At 38.7% G+C, this 20,766-nt stretch overlaps 1 protein-coding gene across 1 annotated transcript in view; it reads right to left on the bottom strand.

The window, feature by feature from the left end:
* Window positions 1–20,766, bottom strand: part of LOC111139890 (armadillo repeat containing, X-linked 5) — a 47,908-nt gene that overhangs the window by 18,632 nt on the left and 8,510 nt on the right. The gene's annotated exons all lie outside the window — the stretch shown is intronic.

Genomic DNA, 20,766 nt, shown 5'->3' on the forward strand with positions numbered 1-20,766 from the left:
CTCCTCTACAGATGCAACCTGCAGGAGGAAACCACCAGAGCTAACACGCAGAGAGAAGGCTTTGGCATCAACCAGGCACCTGTAGAAAGGATAGCACCCACGGTGCGGGGCTCAACAGGCCCCTTTCCAGAATCAGGGCCCGAAGCAGCCAACGCCAAGGGGCATCCACTCCCGCCAGCTGGGCATAGAGCTCCGGGTCGCTCCGCCCCCCAACGCGGTGGCCTGCCTGGGCACTCCACACCCCAGCTCCCGCTCTGCCATTTCTTCCGCAGCAGAGCCCCGCCCCCTCGCCCCCGCAGCCATAGCTCTCTGCCCGTACAGACACCGTCGACGGCGGGTCGAGGGCGCCTGGAAAGCTGGCTGCGGAGTGGCGGGCGCAGTTCGCCTCCAGAGGATCCGAGGGAGCCTCTCCGGCCAGCCCCCGTGCCCCGGACCCGACCCAGGCCAGTCGCCGCCTCTCCTCGCCAGGGGTCCCGCGGCGTTGCGCACCTCTCTCAGGGACCAGCTACGACAGGGTCGCCTCCTCCTTGCCAGGCTGTCAGGGTCTGGGGTCCGGGCAGCCTGTAAGCCGGGCGACAGTGGGGGTCCCCCGCCTCCCCCCACGACATCCCCACTTGCCCTCACAGGCTCAAGGTGCAAGTCGTCGGCCTCCCCCTCCTCTCGGAGCTCTTCACTCAGATTCCCACCGCCTTTCGTGCGGCCAGAATCGCAAAGAGGCGTCCCGCTCCCCGCGCTGCTGCACCAAACTGGGCAGGGGCTGCGCAGGATGCGGCACGAAACGCTCGCGGCGAGGGTATCGGGAAGGGGGGCGGAGGGACACGGCGCGAACGAGCTCGACGCCCCCTCCCCAGCCCACCCTAGTTCCGACCCAGAGGGGGCGGGGCCAGGAGGAGCCCGAGCCTAAGGGGCGGGCTCACGGCAGCCCGCCTCTGCAGACCTCCGCGGGCGACCACCCCCTCGTTGCTGACACTGCAATCTATGGGACCGGGGGACGGTTGGCGGTGGGGGCTAGGATCCAGAGGTCGGGGGCGGCGGGGAGGGAAGGTGTGCGGCCGACAGCGGCGGATGGATATCAACCGCCCCTCGGTGTGTGAGAACCCCCAGGCTGCTCAGTGTCTGTCCGCCTCCCTGTCCCCACTTCCGTCCACCATCCTAATTGGAGGCGGATGGGCCAGGGGCTGTCAGGACAGCAGGCTGCAAGGAGAGAGGCGGCCTAAGGCCCGACTCTCCCGGACGTTCTGGGGTGGATGGCCCTCTCACTTTCTTCCTTCATTGCTTCGCGGGGCCGCGGAAGGGAGGAGGGCGGGGAGGACCCCCACGGAGGCCCCACCACCGCTCCTTTTCTAAAGGAAGGCAGACCTACACCTCGACCCTGAGAAAACCGACCCCTGCTCTGCGCCCATTCTTTCTGCCACGCTGCTGTTTCCCTGCTCCTTTAAACTGGTAGCATGCTTTGCCATTTTGCAGTCCCCACAGTTGCCCAAGGAGGGCCTTTTTTCCTTGTCAGGACCCGCAATGGGTCCTAGGATCTCTCCTGTCTGTTGCCCCCATGGCCAGGGGTTGGGCGGCTCCTAGCTCCTCTTCAACTGTCCTATTAAGTCTTCTCTCACAGTCACATCCAAGCTCTCATGATCTTTGGCCATGTGGAGATGTGGCGGGGATTAGAACCAGCTTGGATCTCAGCCACCTGCCATACATGCCTGTCTAGTTTCCCCAGCCATTCTTTGGAAGAAGGCCCCATCATGTACCTACTTCCCCAGGACAGAGCTTGCGGGTTCTTGAATCTTCTGATTCCTTTACCCCTACATCCTTCCTCTAGTCTTGAGCCCTTCCTTTCTGTGATCCACGGGGCAAACAGAGCAACGCGTTTAAGCACGACTGTGGTTGAGCATGAACCTGCTGGGGCCCAGGTGAAGTGCTGGCACTTTCACTATGATAGGAGGAATAAAGGTCCCTCAATGATCCAGAAGCTGGAATAGGCAAGGAAGCAGATTCTGCCTGGGATCCCTTAGAGAAATGAAGCCTGACCATCAGCTTCAATTCAGACCAGTGAGGTCCGTTTTGTGTTCCCAACATCCAAGGCTGTAAGCTAATACATTTGTGTTATTTTAAGCCGCCAAGAATGTGGTAATGTGTTACAGTAACAGTAGGAACTAAATTTACTCACCATCTTTTCTTGAAATTCCATTCCCCTTGATTTACTTTACTTGGCCCTAAACCCCTGGGAAGATCAATTTGGGGGCTCATTTCTTACCCCTATAACCACCTTCTCCAGCAATCCCCTGTCTCTGTTTTCTAAAGAAAAGAGACTTTTGCAATGGCCTTTTAGGTTCGTCTTAGACAAAGTCCCCATTTGCTGAAAATCACTGATGGTTTTGATGATGAAAAGGAACTATATTCTTACCATGAATGTTCACATATTTTCCTTTAGGTTTCATTTATATTTAAATACTTATTACAACTGTGCAATATTTAAGTGATAAAGAACCATCTGGAGATGATTCTATACAATATCTGGACTGACAATGGATGTCAATTATCAGAGAAGGGCTGCTTTTTCTGCGCTGTTTAAATGGCTTTAATGGAACTGTGGATCATTTTTTCTTTGTTCCACAGCATACACTCTTGGTTGAATGCCAGGCTTGAAGAAGGGAGTCTGAGCTCTGCTGGGACCTGTGGGTATGTGTGAATCTCCTTGCCTCCTTGAACTGTTCTTTCACTTTCTTAAATTCTCTGGTGCCTTTCATTCATTCAAGAAATACCTAAGAGTACCTTCTTTATCCTAGGCACTGGAGATACAGTAGAAACACAAATGAACGAAATCTCTGTTCCTGTGGAGGTTACATTTACTTGTAGTCTCTTTCTTACTCAAAATTTTATCCTAGAATTTTATGGTCATACCAGCGTAACGTTGTCTGGTAATTCTCAAGGTGATCCAGTATTGATTCCAAGATATTTACTAACAGGGGAGTGGACCTACCACAAACTGAAAGAGTACACTGTGAGACTTTGAAATTTTGTTGGACAAGTTGTTCTTAATCCATTTACAGAACAGATCCCATTGCTGTTTAATATTTATTAAACTGAGAAAAGTCCTATTTTAAGCTCTATATGTATTAGCACTTAATGTGTATATATCAGATAACTTAAGTGTCATCTTTAACATCAGAGAGTATGTAAAGGTTTCAAACAGGATGTTGATCTATGTCTTTGTGGTGCCAAGTAATAGTTTATTTACTTTCTTCTAAAATGAATTCTGGTCTGATTGGAACAGCCATAGATTCACGCCCCAGTATCTCTACTAGCATCTGTCTAACACTGACTAGCTTCTGAAATCTAAATTTCTGTAATATTATGTACTTGCCATTGATCTTTTGACTGCCAAGGCATCCACTTCAAAAGACATCCACCATACTATATAGAAAACTCTAAAGAGTCCACCAAGAACTATTAGAACTGATAAACAAATTCAGTAAAGTCAAAGGATACAAAATCGATGTATGGAAATCTTGCATTACTATACAGCAATAATGAAGCATAAGAAAGAGAAATTATGAAAACAATACCATTTACAATTGCACCAAAGTAATAAGATACCTAGGAATAAACCTAACCAAAGATGTGAAAGCCCTGTACTCTGAAAACCATAAAACACTGAAGAAAGAAACTGAAGACAACACAAAGAAATGGAAAGAAATTCCATGCTCATGGCTTGGAATAACAAAAATTGTTAAAATGCCTATACTACCCAAAGCAATCTACACATCTAATACAATCCTTACCAAAATACAACAGCATTTTTCACAGAACGAGAACAAAGAATTCTAAAATTTATATGTAACCACAAAAAACTGCAAATATCCAAAGCAACCTTGAAAAGGAAAAGCAAAGCTGGTGACATCATAATTCTGGACTTCAAGTTATATTACAAGGCTGTAGTAGTCAAAAGAGTATGGTACTGGCACACAAATAGACACATAGAGCAATAGAACAGAATAGAAAACTCAGAAATAAACCCATAACTATATAGCCAATTAATCTTCAACAGAGGAGGTAAAATTATTTAGTGGGAAAAAGTGTTTCCAACAAATAGTGTTGGGAAAACTGGACAGTAACATGCAAAAGATAGAAACTAGACCACTTTCTTGCATCATATATATAAATAAGTGCAAAATGGATTAAAGAACTAAATGTGAGACCCAAAACCATAAAAATCCTAGAAGGGAACACTGGTACAAACTTCTTTGACCTAGCCATAACAATTTTTTTCTAGCTAGGTCTCCTGCAGCAAGGGAAACAAAAGGAAAAACAAACTATTGGGACTACATCAACATAAAAGGTTCTGCACAGCAAAGGAAACAATCAACAAAACAGAATGGGAAAAGACATTTGTAAATGATATATCTAATAATGGGTTAGTATTCAAAATATATAAAGAATTGATATCACTCAACTTCCAAAAACCAAATAATTCAATTAAAAAATGGGCAGAAGACATGAATATATGTAGAGATCAAAATGGAGTCTCTCATGTTAAGTAGGAGCCTGTGTCAAGCAGGGGCCTGTGTCAAGCAATGACGCAAGTAGTTAAAGATACTGCATCCAGGGGATATTGTTGGGATCAGCATCAGCTGACACCCCAGAACTAATAACAAACAGAACCAGAGGTCTGCAGGGGCCCAAGACCGATTAAGTTCCTTTAAAAAAAGGGAGGATTTTTGCAGCAAAATGTCAGATTCTTCAGACATGACCTCTCTATGTCTGACCACTTAAAGAAGGCAATTGCCACCAAAGGCTCTGCCCAACTGATCTCTGAACAGAACTGACATTATGGAAAGACATAAACTGTGTGTGTGCCTTCATAATGTGCTCAGGATAACAGACATTTCCCCAAAAAGACATCCAGATGGCCAACAGACACATGAAAAAATGCTCAACATCACTCATCATCAGGGAAATGTAAATCAAAACTACAAGGAGATATCACCTCACCCCTGTGAAATGGCTAAAATCAACAACAGAAGAAACAAGTGTTGGCGAGGATGTGAAGAAAAAGGAACCCTCGGTATTGTTGGCAGAAATATGACTGCACAGCCACTGTGGAAAACAGTACGGAGTTTCCTCAAAAAATTAAAAATAGAGCTACCCTACAATCCAGCAATCTCACTACTGGGTATTTACCCAGAGAATACAAAAACACCAATTTGTAGGGATACATGCACCCCTATGTTTATAGCAGCATTATTTACAATAGCCAAAATATGGAAGTAGCCCAAGCATCCATCAGTTGATGAATGGATAGAGAAGATGTGGTATAATATACAATGTAATATTAGTCAGCCATAAAAAGATTGAAATCTTGCCATTTGCAATGACATGGATGGAGACAGAGAGTATAATGTTAAGCAAAATAACTGAGAGAAAGAAATACCATATAATTACAGTCATAAGTGGATTTTTAGAAACAAAACAAATGAGCAAAGAAAATAGAAAGAGAAAGACAAACTTAATTACAGAGAAAAAAACTGATGGTTACCAGAGGGGAAGTGGGTAGGAAGATGGGTTAGAGATGTGGACTAATGAGTGCACTTGTGATGAGTACTCCTTAATCCACATGAGATCCATGAGACACCATACATGGGTGGTGTATGGTATTCTTGAATCTCTAAACTATACACCTGAAACTAATATAACACTGTATGTTAACTAATTGGAATTAAAATAAAAACTTAAAAAAAAAGACACCCATCTTGAATAGACAAATGGGTTGATATATGATCCACCTCTTAGCAAAACAACCAGATAAGGAACTCAGCCACCTCATCCATTAAGTTACCTTTCAAAATGCCCCAGTTAACCTAAATAACTGAGCCCTTGACTCATCCTACTTTTTCCTTCCCAGCCTTAATTCCCACTCTTATGCCTTAAATTAGCCATTAGGGGTACACTTGTGGAACCCTAGGCTCCCCATCCCCAGATTCTCATAAAGGAAGTGTTTTAGGTCTGTTCTCCCTCCCACCCCCCACCATATGATTGGGACCTATGGAACAACTTTAGAATGAAATAATCCTCCATGTATTAAACCAGGGATACAGAAGCAGCTTTGCCCCAGCCCTACCCCCCACCTTCCACGTACGCGCGTGTGAACTTTCAAACTAGTATATTCCTTACACGTGCAGGTCAAATGATTTCATTTTGTCTCTCTCAATCCTCAGAGTCATGGACCTATTTTTTTTGCCCATTTATGTCTTCTGTCTTTCATGTGCCTCAGGCAAACTTTCCTTCTGGGATCTCCCTTTTGTCTACGATTGAGCCAAATTCTCAATGCATTCTTAGAATTTATCCATTCTCCTATCCCTGAATTTCAGGAGCTTTACACAGGAACTCAAGTCCCTTGCATTAGGACCAAGCTGTGTTGGGTTCTTGTGAACTGATGGAATTGTCTCAAGAGCCTTATGAGCCTCAGGAAAGATCTCAGCCTGTGTCCACTACTTGAGACAAGGCACATCTAGAAAACTTGTGGGGAGGCCTGACCCAAGAATATTTTCAAGTTACATATTAAGTGGGTTCTGCCTTAAGAGAATTTATCTTGAGAGAAAACAGCTAGGCACAATGGCCTCAGTCCAGAAACAGAGCCTTGTCATAAGGGGAATATAGCTATTTTAATAGCTAGGTCCCACAGTGGGATTAGAACTTCTATCTTCGCCTGGTTTAGCAGACACCCTCAACTATATGTTTGCCACAACAAAGGCAGGTAAAACAAAACAAAACAAAAAACAAACAAAAAGGTTGTCCCAGAAAGAACATCCATTCTATAACACTCTGGTGTGCAGATCCCATTTATAAAGTGTAAAATAAAGAGGAAAATATATTCCTCTACAGCAGGGATTTAAAGTTAAGAGTAGTACTCAGCTTTGACATCATGAGGACTCTGGGATGAGAAAATTAGAGGGAGCATTGAAGGGACTTAAGTGTTTCTGATAGTAAAGCTTAATGTGGCAGCAACACCTGGAAAAATCATGTAAAGCCACCAAAATTCAGGACATGGGAAATACCCCTTGAGGATTTCTAGAATTATAGGGGCTGGTAAGGTTAGGTTATTAGTTTTGAAGGGATAAGCAATCCTGAATTTCCACAATGTAAGCAAATACTAACAGTTAACTAAATGTCAAATTACTTTTTAAAATAGAAAAAATATATATAAGTCCATAGTACATTTTGTTATGTTTCTTATTACCTAACCATCATTTATTGCCTAGGACAGGGTATCATTGACATCTGCTTCCAGACAGCAAAAAGGGGGGAAAAAAGAGTAGAGGTAATCCACACACTTCTTAAAATCCTTGGTCAAGAAATGCTTTCAACATTTCTACTCCCATTCAATTGACTAGAATTCAATCACCATTTATTGAAAATACTGTTCACAAACTGGGACAACTGGATATCCACATGCAGAAGAATAAAATTGTCTCAGCAGACCAGGAATGGAGCAAAACATCCTTGACTTGATAAAGAACATCTACAAAAACCCTATAGCTAACATCATATTTAATAGTGAGAAATTTAGATTTACTATTAAGATCAGGAAAAAGCCAAGGATATCCTCTCTCACCACTCCTTTCCAACACTGTATTGGAATTCCCAGTTAATGCATTAAGACCAAGAGAGAATACAAAAGGAATACAAATTGGGAAGAAGAAATAAAACTGCCTTTATTTGCAGGTGACATGACTGTCTATATAGAAAACCTGAAAGAATAGACAAAAACACTCTTGGAAGTAATAAGTGGTACTAGCAAGGTTAGAGGACAGGGTTAATATACAAAAGTCAATGCTTTCCTGTATACCAGCAATGAACAAGTGAAGCTTAAAATACCTTTTATATTAGCACCCCCAAAAATGAAGTACATAGGTATAAATCTAACAAGTATGTACAAGATCTACATGTGGAAAACTACAAAATTCTAATGAATGAAATCTCAGAAGAACTAACTAAATGGAGAGATATTCCATGTTCATGGATAAGAAGACTCAATATTATCAAGATGTCAGTCCTTCCCAACCTGGTCTATAGATTCAATGCAATCCTAGTCAAATCCCATAAAGTTATTTTATAGATATTGACAAGCTGATACTAAGGTTTATATGAAGAGGCAAAAGACCCAAAATACCTAATTCAATATTGAATAAGAACGAGTCAGAGGACTGATATTACCTGACTTAAAGACTTATTATAAAGTTACAGTGATCAAGATGGTGTGATATTGACAAAAAGATTGGACAAATAGATCAATGCAACAGAATAGAAAATCCAGAAATGTACAGACTTATAGTCAATCTTTGACAAAGGGCCAAAGGCATATAATGGAGCAAAGATAGTCTTTTCAACAGATGGTGCTGCAAGAAATGAACATACACATGCAAGAAACTGAATTTAGACATAGACCTCACACCCTTCCAAAATTAATTCAAAATGGATCACAAAGCTAACTATAAAAAGGAAAACTATAAAACTCCTATAAGATAACATAGGAGAAAACTTGATGACCTTAAGATGACTTTTTAAAACAGCTTTATTGAACTATAACTCACATATTAAAAACTGCATATATTTAATATACATAATTTGGTTAGTTTGAACATATGCATACACTCATGAAATCATCTCACAAATAACATATTTATCTCTTCCAAAAGTTTACTTGTGCCCCATTGTTGCTGCTGTTGTTATTGTAGTTGTAAGAACACATGACACAAAATGTACCTTTTTAACTAAATTTTAAGTGCACAATACTGTATTGTTAATTATAGGCATTATGTTATACCATTCTCTATTACATATCCATCTTGCACAACTGAAGCTTTACACATCCTCAACAACTCCCCATTTCTGCCTCCCCGCAACCCCTGGCAACCACCACTCTATTCTCTGTATCTAGGAGTTTGACAATTTTAGATATCACATATATGTGTAAACTATCACAGTCATAATGTGAAATCATGTGGTATTCGTCCTTCTGTGACTGCCTTATTTCACTTAGCATAATGTCCTACAGGTTCATCCATGTTGTCGCAAATGGCAGGATTTCCTTCTCTTTTAAGGCTGAATAATATTCAATTCTAGGTATATCATATTTTCTTATTATCCATTTGTCAATGGACATTTGGGTTATTTCCATATCTTGGGTATTGTGAATAATGTTGTAATAAATAAGAGAGAACAGAAATCTTTTTGAGATCCTGATTTCAATTTTTTTGGGGATGTATACCCAGATGTGAAATTGCTAGGTGATATAGTAGAGATATTTTATATATATACATATGTTTTACAAACCTCCATACTGTATTCTATATGACTGTACCATTTTACATTGCCACCAATGATTTGTAAGCATTCCAATTTCTTCAAATCCTTGCTAATTAACACTTGTAGCTTTTTTTAAATAATTGCCATCCTAACAAGTATGAAGTAATATCTCATTTTGGTTTTGACTTGCATTTCCCTGGTGGTTAGTGATGTTGGGCACCTATTCATATAAATGTCTGCCATTTGTATGTCTTTTTTTAATTTTTAAAATTCTTTATTTAAATTCAATTTAGTTGACATATATTGTATGATTAGTTTCAGGGGTAGAATTTAGTGATTCATCAGTTGCATAAAACACCCAGTGCTCATTACATTGCGTGCCCTCTTTAATGCTCATCACCCACTTATTCCTTACCCCACCTACCTCCGCTCCAGCAACCTTCAGTTTGTTTCCTATAATTCAGCATGTCTTATGGTTTGCCTCCCTCACAATTTTCATCTTATTTTATTTTTCCTTCCCTTCCCCTATATTTATCTGTTTTGTTCCTTAAAGCCTACATATGAGTGAAATCATATGGTATTTGTCTTTCTCTGACTTATTTTGCTTAGCATAATACTCTCTAGTTCTGTCCACAACACTGCAAGTGGCAAGATTTCATTCTTTTTGATGGCTGTGTAATATTCCTCTCTCTCTCTCTCTCTCTCTCTCTCTCTCTCTCTCTGTGTGTGTGTGTGTGTGTGTGTGTACACACCACATATTCTTTATCCATTCATCTGTCGATGGACATCTGGGCTCTTTTCATATTTTGGCTATTGTGGACATTGCTGCTATGAACATTAGTGGTGCATGGGCCCCTTTGAATCACTATGATTGTATCTTTTGGATAAATACCTAGTAGTGCAATTGCTGGGTAGCTCTGGTTTTTAACTTTTTGAGGAACCTCCATACTGTTTTCCAGAATGGCTGCAGCACTTTGCATTCCCACCAACAGTGTAAAAGGGTAGAGAAATGTCTATTCAAGCCTTTTGCCTTTTTTTTTTTTTGCTATTGAGCTGTGGGAATTCCTTATATATTTTAGGTATTAGCCCCCTAGATATATGGTTTGCCAACATTTTCCCTCATTCTGCAGTTCGTCTTTTCATTTTGTTAATTCCTTTGCAGTGCATAAGCTTTTTAGTTTGATGTAGTGTCATTTGTCTTTTCTTGCTTTTGTTGCATGTGGCTTTGGTGTTATAACCAAGAAATCACTTCCAAGAACACTATAAAGCCTTTCTCCTGTGCTTTTGTCTAGGAGTTTTACAGTTTCAGGTCACATGTTTAAAGTCTTTAATATATCCTGAATTGATTTTTGTGTATGTTAGGACTCTAACATTTTTGGAAGACAAAATTTAACCCATAACAGATGATAAAAAATTTTGAAATAGATAGTGGTAATGGATGTATAACTGTGAATGCAATTAATGCCACTTAATTGTTCACTTAAAAATGGTTGAAATGGAAAATCTTGTCACATATGTTTCACCTTAATAAAAAAAAAATCACACCTTCTCTTCTCTCCTCAGACCCCAATGACTTCCTATCTCAGCTGATGACCTTGCTTATTCCATTGAACAAACAAAAGCAATATAAATAGAACTTCCACAAACTCCTACCACCCTAATGTTCTCTGAATGAACTGGCCATGCTCCTATCTAAAGCCAGACTTTCCATGTGTCCATTGGATGATGTCCCATCTCTTCTACACATGGTCATTATCCCAAAATTTTCTTCTTTCTCTCCTTTATCATAAAAGTTTCCCTCTCAAGGGATGCTGGGTGGGTCAGCTGGTTAAGCATCTGACTTCAGCTCAGGTCCTGATCCCAGGATCCTGGGACTGAGTCCCATTATTGGGGCTTCTTGCTCAGTGGGGAGCCTGCTTCTCCTTCTGCCTGCCACTCCCTCTGCTTATGCATGCACACACCCTCTCTCTCTCTCTCTCTGATAAATAAATAAATAAATAAATAAATATTTTAAAAAATTTTCCCTCTAGTGAAGCAACCCCGTCAACATCCAAACATGCTGTACTATCTCCTACCCCATTTCTTTTGCACAAAATTCCTCAAAACAGTGGTCTATAGTTACCATATGACACTGTTTCCTCCCTTTTTCTTGATATCACTCTATTCTTTTATCGCCAACATCCAATGAAGTTTCACTGCTCTATTGAAACCGCCTGTCAAGACTGCTAATGATCTCTTTTTTGGTAAATCCAATAATCAATTATCAATCCTCATCTTTTTCTACCACCCTAGTGACCATATAATTTATCATTCAAATCAAATCATTCCTGAGAGTAAAAAAGGCTGTTGTTAACAAGTTATTCCTGTACAAAAGACATAAACCAGGATGGTCCTGGGAAAATAGGGGTACTTGGTCCCCTTACCTATCAGTAGTTTGGGCAAAGTTGAAAACTCCCTTCTTGAAATATCTTGACTTAGCTTCCAAGACACCATAATCTCCTGGTTTATCTCCTACTTTACTGACTACTTCTGACTGCACATTCTTAGCTTCCTTTTTTGTTGTTGCTTTTGCTAGTTCATTGTCATCTCCTGTATCTCAATATTGAAATGTCCCAAGGCTCAATCTTTGAACTTCTTCCCTTACTACATACACTATCTATATTCCTTAGTGATCTCATCAAGTCTCATGGCATTAAATACTATCTATACCTTGATGAGTCTCAAATATCTATCTCTAATCTGGATCTCTCTCAAAAATCCCAGACTCTTATATCCAACTGCCTACTTTTTATCTCTATGTGTATATATAAAAGGCATCTCAAATTCAACATGTTCTAACCTGAGCTCTTCAGATTCCCCTTAAAACCTGCTCCTCCCAGTCTTCAGCCATCTTAATAAATGATTACTCAGTTGTTCAGCTTCAGAATCATTATTGAACCCTCTTTTTCTCTTTATATTCAATTCATCCACAACATCCATTGGTTCTACCTCCAAAATATATGTCAAAGCTGCACACTTATCACCATATCAACAGCCAACACCTTAGTCCAAGCCACTATCATCTTTTATCTAGATCACTGATTGCTTCCTACCTCCAAATTTTTCTCCATTTTCATTCCTGTTTCCCTAGGGTCCATTCTATTTACAGTAGCCAGGTTTATCCCTTAAAAACATAAGTCAGGTCATGCTGATCTCCTTGCCAAAATCCTCTAATGACTCTCCATAACTTTTAGAATAGTACCCATACTTCTTTCCATGGCCTACAATATCTCATAAGATCTGGCCCCCAGCCACAACTCTAAACTCACGTTCAACCATTCTCCCTTTGCTTGCTCCATTTGAGCCACACTGGCCTCCTTGCTCTTTCTTGAACAAACGAAGCATATCCCTACCCAAGGAGCTCTGCATTTTTTGTTCCCACTGCCTATAATGCTTTTCCCTAAGATAGCTTCATGGCCCATTCCCTCATTTCATTCAGGTACCTACTCAGAGTGAATTTCTTTGATTATCCAATCTAAAACTGTATTCCCCCTTTGACTATCCTTTGTCCCCAGACTTTGTTTTATTTTTCTCCATAGCATTTATCACTATTAAATATTATAGTACGTATTTTATATATTGACTTTATTGTCTATTTCCCTCCATTCTTAAATGTAAGCTCCATGAGTATTCTATTCTATATATTCCCAACAACTAGAAATAGTGCCTGCCACATAATAGATTGCTCAATAAATATTTGCTAAATATATAGATGCCTCTGAAACCCTAAGGTGTTTTTCTGTTGTTGGTTAGGATCAGTTTACACCATAATTTAAAATCTGGACAGAGTTATTATGCTTTATACCTTTGTCATTGACCAGACTTAGAAGCACCCTATTAAAATTCCTTAGACTATTTTGTAGGGAGATATTATTTTGTGTTGGTGAAGGTGAAAGTGTCCCACACAGTGATTTTCCCCACTATTCTGTCATCTGAAGCAGGTGAAAGCTAATGTGTACAGTACCCACTGGAACATAATACTGAAAAAAAGCTGTAGGTTTGCTAAGGTTTATACAGTTTAGAATTTTAAAGAAGCTTCCACAAAATTCTATACATTTTTTAAGTTTATTTTATTTTTACAGTGTTCCAAGATTCATTGTTTATGCACCACACCCAGTGCTCCATGCAATACATGCCCTCCTTAATACCCTACATTTACCACAAAGATGGGGCTTCTTTTTTCTCAAGCTGATATAAGATGCTGAGCCAATAAATGAAAATTTGATGCTGTATAGTTTTGCCGGGGGTACCATAATAAAATACTACAGAATGGGTGGCTTAAACAACAAAAATTTACTTTTTCGCAGTTTTGGAACCTGGTAGTCCAAGATCAAGGTGTCAGCAGGTTTGGTTTCTCCTGAGACCTCTTTCTTGGCTTTCAATGGCCACTTTATTGCTATGTCCTCATATGGTCTTTCCTCTGTATGCATGCATGTTTGGTGTCTCTCTGTGTGTTCAAATTTGCACATGTTATAAGGGCACTTGTAGAAATGGGTTAGGGTCCAGGCCAATAGTCTCATTTTAACTTAATCACCTCTTTGAATGCCCTGTATCCAAATATAATCATATTCTGAGATACCAGAGGTTAGGGCTTCAACATATGAATTTGGGACAATTCAGCCCATAACAGTGGATTATCATGGAAAAGAGAGTGTTAAAATGAACCCCTATCATATTTCCAGGAACTCCACCAAAGGACACATTTCCAAGTTGTTTTATAGTTCACTGTGAGGTGAAACTTAAAGTGGTCAAGTTTCACTTTGTTATGGAAATTTGACACTCATCTGTTTTTACTTATTATAACATATCCTTTTATGATTTCATGGATGGTGACATGGTGATGACTGGATATAAGTCTGTCAAAGATGTCTATATAATGCCCCAAACCCTAAGTATATGAGTAGCCTGCTTTACCACAGCATTTATTTACCCATCTGGAACTGGCTTTACTGTTTCTGTGACTACTGCCTTTACTATAAGTAGTGTGGTAGGTTAAATAATAACCTCCCCCCACAAATATGTCAATGTCCTGATCCCTGGAACCTATCAGTATGTTACCTTACATGGTAAAAAGCTACTTTTGCTAGTGTAATTAAATTAAGGCTCTTGAGATGGGAATATTAATTATCCTGGATTATGCAAATGGACCAATGTAAGTACAGGATCCTTAAAAGAGGGAGACAAGAAGGTCAAAGAGAGAAGACAGAAATGGGGCCATGGAATCAAAGGTTAGAGTGATGCAAGGAAAGGGCCATCAGCCAAGGAATGCAGGAAGGCTATAAAAGCTCAAAAAAGGCAAGGAAATGGATTCTCCTCTCACAACCTCCAGAAGGAACCAATCCTGCTGATACCTTCACTCTAGCCCAGTTAGACGAATTTTGGACTTTTTGACTTACAGAACACTAAGATAATAAAGCCATATTTGTAGTAATTTGTTATAGGAGCAATAAGAAGAAACTTAGTCAAAAACTGTTAGAAGAGGGGCGCCTGGGTGGCTCAGTGGGTTAAAGCCTCTGCCTTTGGCTCAGGTCGTGATCTCAGGGTCCTAGGATCGAGCCCCGCATCGGGCTCTCCGCTCAGCGGGGAGCCTGCTTCCTCCTCTCTCTCTGCCTGCCTCTCTGCCTACCTGTGATCTCTGTCTGTCAAATAAATAAATAAAATCTTAAAAAAAAAACTGTTAGAAGAGGGGCGCCTGGGTGGCTCAGTGGGTTAAGCCTCTGTCTTCGGCTCAGGTCATGATCTCAGGGTCCTGGGATCAAGCCCCGCATCAGGCTCTCTGCTCAGCAGGGAGTCTGCTTCCCACCCCCTCTCTCTGCTTGCCTCTCTGCCTACTTGTAATCTCCAACTGTCAAATAAATAAATAAAATCTTAAAAAAAATTGTTAGAAGAAATAACATTATATATTGACAATAAAGGGCTGATTCACTAAGAGGATGTGACAATTACGAACATATGCACAAAACTCTGAGTTCAAAAATATATTTAAAAACCACAGAATTGACAGGAGAAATGGAAAGTTCTATACTAATAGTTAAAGACATCAGTAACCCCATTTTCAATAATGGTTAGAAAACAAGACAGAAGATCAACAAAGAAATAGAGGACTTGAATAACACTATAGACTAACTGGATCTAATAGACATATACAAAACACGCCATCCAATGATAGCAGAATACACATTTTTCCCAAGTACACATGGAACATTCTCCAGAATATACCATATGTTAGACCACAAAACAAGTCTTAATATTTTTTTAAAAAGAGGAAATCATACAAAATAACATTTCTGATCACACTGGACTGAAACTAAAGATCAATAATAGAAGAAAAATTGGGAACTTCATAAATATGTGAAAATTAAATAATACACTCTTCAACAACCAACAGGCCAAAGAAGAAATCACAAAGGAAATTAGAAAATAACTGAGGAAATGAAAGTTAAAACAAAACATACCAATACCTATGGGATGCAGCAAAAGCAATGCTATAGTTCCAATTACTTACATTTAAGATAGAAGAAAGATCTCAAACCAACAACTAAGCCATATACCTTAAGAAATTAGAGAAATACCAAATGAAACCCAGAGCCAATAGATGGGAGAAAGTAATAAACACAGAGAATAGAAGAACAATAGAGAAATTCAATGAAACCAAAACATTTCTTCAAAAGATCAACAAACTTCACAAACCTATAGCTAGATTAACTAAGAAAAAAAAGAAAAGACTCAAATATCAAAAATATCAATATCAAAATGATATCAAAAATAAAAATGGAACCCTTACCAATTTCACAGAAATAAAAAGCATTATAAAGGGATACTATGAACAAATGTATACAAAGCAAATTGGTAATCTAGGGGAAATGAACACACTCAAACAAAAAAAACAAACACAACCTATCAAGACTGAATCATGAAAAAGTGGAAAATATGCATAAACCTATGTTTAGTGAAAAGATTAAATAAGTAATCAAAAACCTCCTCCTTCCAAAAAATAAATAAATAAATAAAATCACCCTACGCCAGATACCTTCACTACTGAATTAACAATAAAAGGAGAATTACAGTAAGTCTTCCCAAGTTTTTCCTAAAAAATGGAGAAGGGAGCACTTCCTAACATTCCAATAGGTCTGCATTACCCTGGTAACAAAATCAGACAAAGACATGGCAAGAAAAGAAAATTACAGTCAAATATGTTTTATAATGCTGATGCAAAATTCTCCAACAAAATGCTAAAAAAGTAAATTCAATAGTATATGTAACGAATTCTATACCATGGCCAACTGGGGTTCACTTCTGGAATTTAAGGATGATTCAACATACAAAAATCAACACTTACTTGTGGAGCATAAGGAATAACATGGAGGACATTAGGAGAAGGAAAGGAAAAGTGAATTGGGGGAAATCAGTGGGGGAGACGAAGCATGAGAGACTGTGTGGACTCTGAGAAACAAACTGAGGGTTTTGGAAGGGAGGGGTGTGGGGGGATGGGTGAGCCTGGTGGTGGGTATTAAGGAGGGCACAAAATGCATGGAGCACTGCATGTGGTGCATAAAAAATGAATCTTGGAACACTGAAAAAATAAAATAAAAATTAAAAAAATCCATCATATTGCAACACAACACATTAACAAAATGAAGGCAAAAAACAAATCATCTCAATTCATGTAGAAATAGCACTTGACAAAATTCAACACCCTTTCATCAAAACAGTCAACAACCCAGGAATAGAAGGAAACTTCCTCAACACAATAAAGGCCATAAATGAAAAGCCCATGTCTAAAGATCATATTCAATAGTGAAAGACTGAAAGATTTTCCCTAGGATAGAGAATAAGACAGGATGTTCACATTCTCCCACTTCTATTCAATGTAGTATTGGAGGTTTCAGCTGTAACAATAATGCAAAACAAAGAAACAAAAGACATCTAAATTGTAATGGAAGAAATAAAATGATCTGTGCTCAAAAATGGCATGGCATATATGTAGACAACCCCAAAGATTCTGCAAAAAAATCTTAGAACTAATAAACAAATTCAGCAAAACTTCAGGATTCAAAATCAACACACAAAATGTGTTTATTTCTATACAATAACAATGCACAATCTAAAAAAAGAAATTAAGAAAGCCATTTCATTTACAATAGCATCAAAAGAATATAATTCTTAAGAAGACAATGAAGTAGGCCAAAGACTGTACACTGAAATCTACAAAACACTGCTGAAAGAAATATAAAGACATAAATATGGAAACATATCTTGTGCTCATCAACTGTAAAGATTATACATTGTTAAGATGTCAGTACTACCCAAAGTGACCTGTAAGATTCACTGCAATCCCTATCAAAATCCCAATGATAGAGGTGCCTGGGTGGCTCAGTTGTTTAAAAGTCCAACTCTTGATTTAGGCTCAGGTCACGATCTCAGTTGTAAGATCAAGCCCTGAGTTTGACCCTGCACTTAGCGTGGATTCTGCTTGTATGACAAAAAATGTTCTGGAGATGGACAGTGGTGATGGTTGAACCACAAGTGGATGTACTTAATGCCAATGAATTGTAAATATAAAATTGGTTAAAATGGCAAATTTTATGTTATGTATATATTACCACAATGTTAAGAAACAGAAATGTATAATACAAAAAGTGAATGCTAATGTAAACTAGAGACTTTAGTTAACAAAAATGTAGCAATATTCATTCATCAACTATAACAAATATATCACACTAATGCAAGATACTAATACTATGAGAAACCATGTGGGGAAAGAGGGGTAGGAGAGAAGTAGTATGTCTGAGCTTTCTGTACTTTCTGCTCAACAAAGTATAGTTACTAACTGAAACTGCTCTAAAACAGTCAAGTAATTTTTTAAAGCCAATATTATTGCATTTTTGGTTCATCATTTCTTGTTTTTTTCTAGTGCATTTTAAAAGCCAAATGCATAAAACTATAATTAAAGATCTGCATTAATGAATATGCAATGTATAAAGATCTAATTTGTGACAATAATAACATAAAGAGGGAACCAGAGTTGTAAAGGAGCAGTTTTGTATACTACTGAAACTAAGTTGATACTTGTACAAACTGGGGTTTTATAGACTTAAGATATTAATTATAATTGACAGAGTAGTCACTAAGGAAAAAAAAAACTAAAAACATACAGAAAAAACAAGAAGTAAATCAAAATGGTACAGAAAATACCAAATTGCTTCGCACAGTGGCTATACTTTTTTACATTCCCACCAGAATGTACAAGGGCTCCAGTTTCTCTACATCCTTGCTAACACTTGCTATTACTCACTTTTTAAAGAATTATAACTATTTAGTGGCTGTGAATTGATATCACTGCAGTTTTGATTTGAACCATTATTGATTATTTGAATATCTTCTTTGGAGAAATATCTATTCAAATCCTTTGACTATTCTGTAATCATTTTATTTGTCTTTGTATTGAGTGGAAAGAGTTATATTTTATATTTATATTAATAAATATAAATTAATATTATTAATATAATATTTATATTTTATATTCTGGGTACTAGACCCATATTATATACATAATTTGCAAATACTTTCTCCTATGCTATGAGTAGTCTTTTTACTTTAGTGATGGCATCATTTGAAATATGTTACTATGTTTAAAGCCAAACTGAGTAAGCCTAGTAGCTTTGTTCTAAAAAGTGCTGGAGGAAAATACTTTGGAAAACAATATTCATTATATTAATTTAGTATTCAATATATTAATATTATGTTATATTCATCATATTAATCATTAAACCCTGGTATCAATGTAGTAAAGCCAATACATAAGTTACTCAAGATATCCATGCAATTGACTTATTGAATCCTTGCAACTCCAGGATATTCTGATACATTTAGTTTTGGGGACAAAGATGCCAGAACACGGGTGCCTGGGTGGCTCAGTGGGTTAAGCCTCTGCCTTCGGCTCAGGTCATGATCTCAGGGTCCTGGGATAGAGTCCCACATCAGGCTCTCTGCTCAGCAGGGAGCCTGCTTCCCTTCCTCTCTCTCTGCCTGCCTCTCTGCCTACTTGTGATCTCTCTCTGTCAAATAAATAAATAAAATCTTTAAAAAAAAGATGCCAGAACAAAAGTACGTATTTCAGAGAAATTTGATCAACCAAAATTGACATTTTGCTTTAATCACAATAGAAACTTATCTGTATAAGCTTCTACTTGACTGGTAAAAAAAAATTATAGTCTGTGTAATAAAAAGGCTGGCTCCATTTTTTGATCTTTGACTACTGTCAGCTTTTAAGCTTCACCCCCCTTCTATTCTGCCCCACGTACAAATAAATTACTAACTTCCCCTTGTGTCCCTTCTCTTTAGAAAAGTTTGATAATCTTACTGAGAAATCATTTATCACACAAATTATTGATGATTTATATTAATTTATATAATTATCTGAATAGTATCTCCACATATTTGAAACAAAATAACAAAGCATCTTATAAGTCATAATAGTAAACTCTCAAATTTATTAGCACTATGAGAATTCTTATCTTTTCTTTGCATACCAGGGATCTATGAATCTTAAGTTTGTGCAAAAAAAGTTTTCTTTTCAGACTTTTCCACAGCCCCCAAAAAGCTACTATGAAGCACTTAGCCGCTTAGAAATTGAGTTGTATTTTTCTTTTTTTTTTTTAGGTTTTATTTATTTATTTGAGAGAGCGGGGGACAGAGAAAGAGAGAGAAAGAGAGAGAGGAAGGGCAGAGGGAGAGGGAGAATCTGGAGCAGACTCCACATTGAGCACAGAGCCCAATGCAAGGCTCAATCCCATGATCCCTGTGACCATGACCTGAGCTGAAATCAAGAGTCGAGTGCTTAACTGAGCCACCCAGGTGCCCCTGAATTGTATTTTCTTAAAGGGGAAACTCATATTCCTCATCTGATTCTTTTCTGTGAGTTAACGGAACTTATATATTTTCTTCAATATTAGTAAAATTTTAATTAAAACAAAGTGATACCATTTTGCATCTATCAGATTGGGCAGTTATGTTTAAATATGTAAATAATCAGAACTGTTAGTGGGTGTAGGGAACCAGGGACTCTCATATACTGATAGTCAGTGGGTAAGATAATATAATCCCTTTCTAAGGAGATTTCAAATGTCTATTAAAATGAAAAGTACCGGGGCGCCTGGGTCGCTCGGTGGGTTAAGCCTCTGCCTTCGGCTCAGGTCATGATCCCAGGGTCCTGGGATCGAGCCCCGCGTGGGGCTCTCTGCTCAGTGGGGAGCCTGCTTCCTCCTCTCTCTCTGCCTGTCTCTCTGCCTACTTGTGATCTGTCAAATAAATAAATAAAATCTTTAAAAAAAAATTTAAAGTACCTATGACCCAGAAGTCTACTTAGAATCACCCACAGAAACAAAAATGATATTGTAATACATGAAATTCAATACAGCA

Source organism: Enhydra lutris, unplaced genomic scaffold, assembly GCF_002288905.1.
Source record: "Enhydra lutris kenyoni isolate GAN:26980312 unplaced genomic scaffold, ASM228890v2 scaffoldscaffold123, whole genome shotgun sequence".
In the NCBI taxonomy this organism is placed as follows: Eukaryota; Metazoa; Chordata; class Mammalia; order Carnivora; family Mustelidae; genus Enhydra; species Enhydra lutris.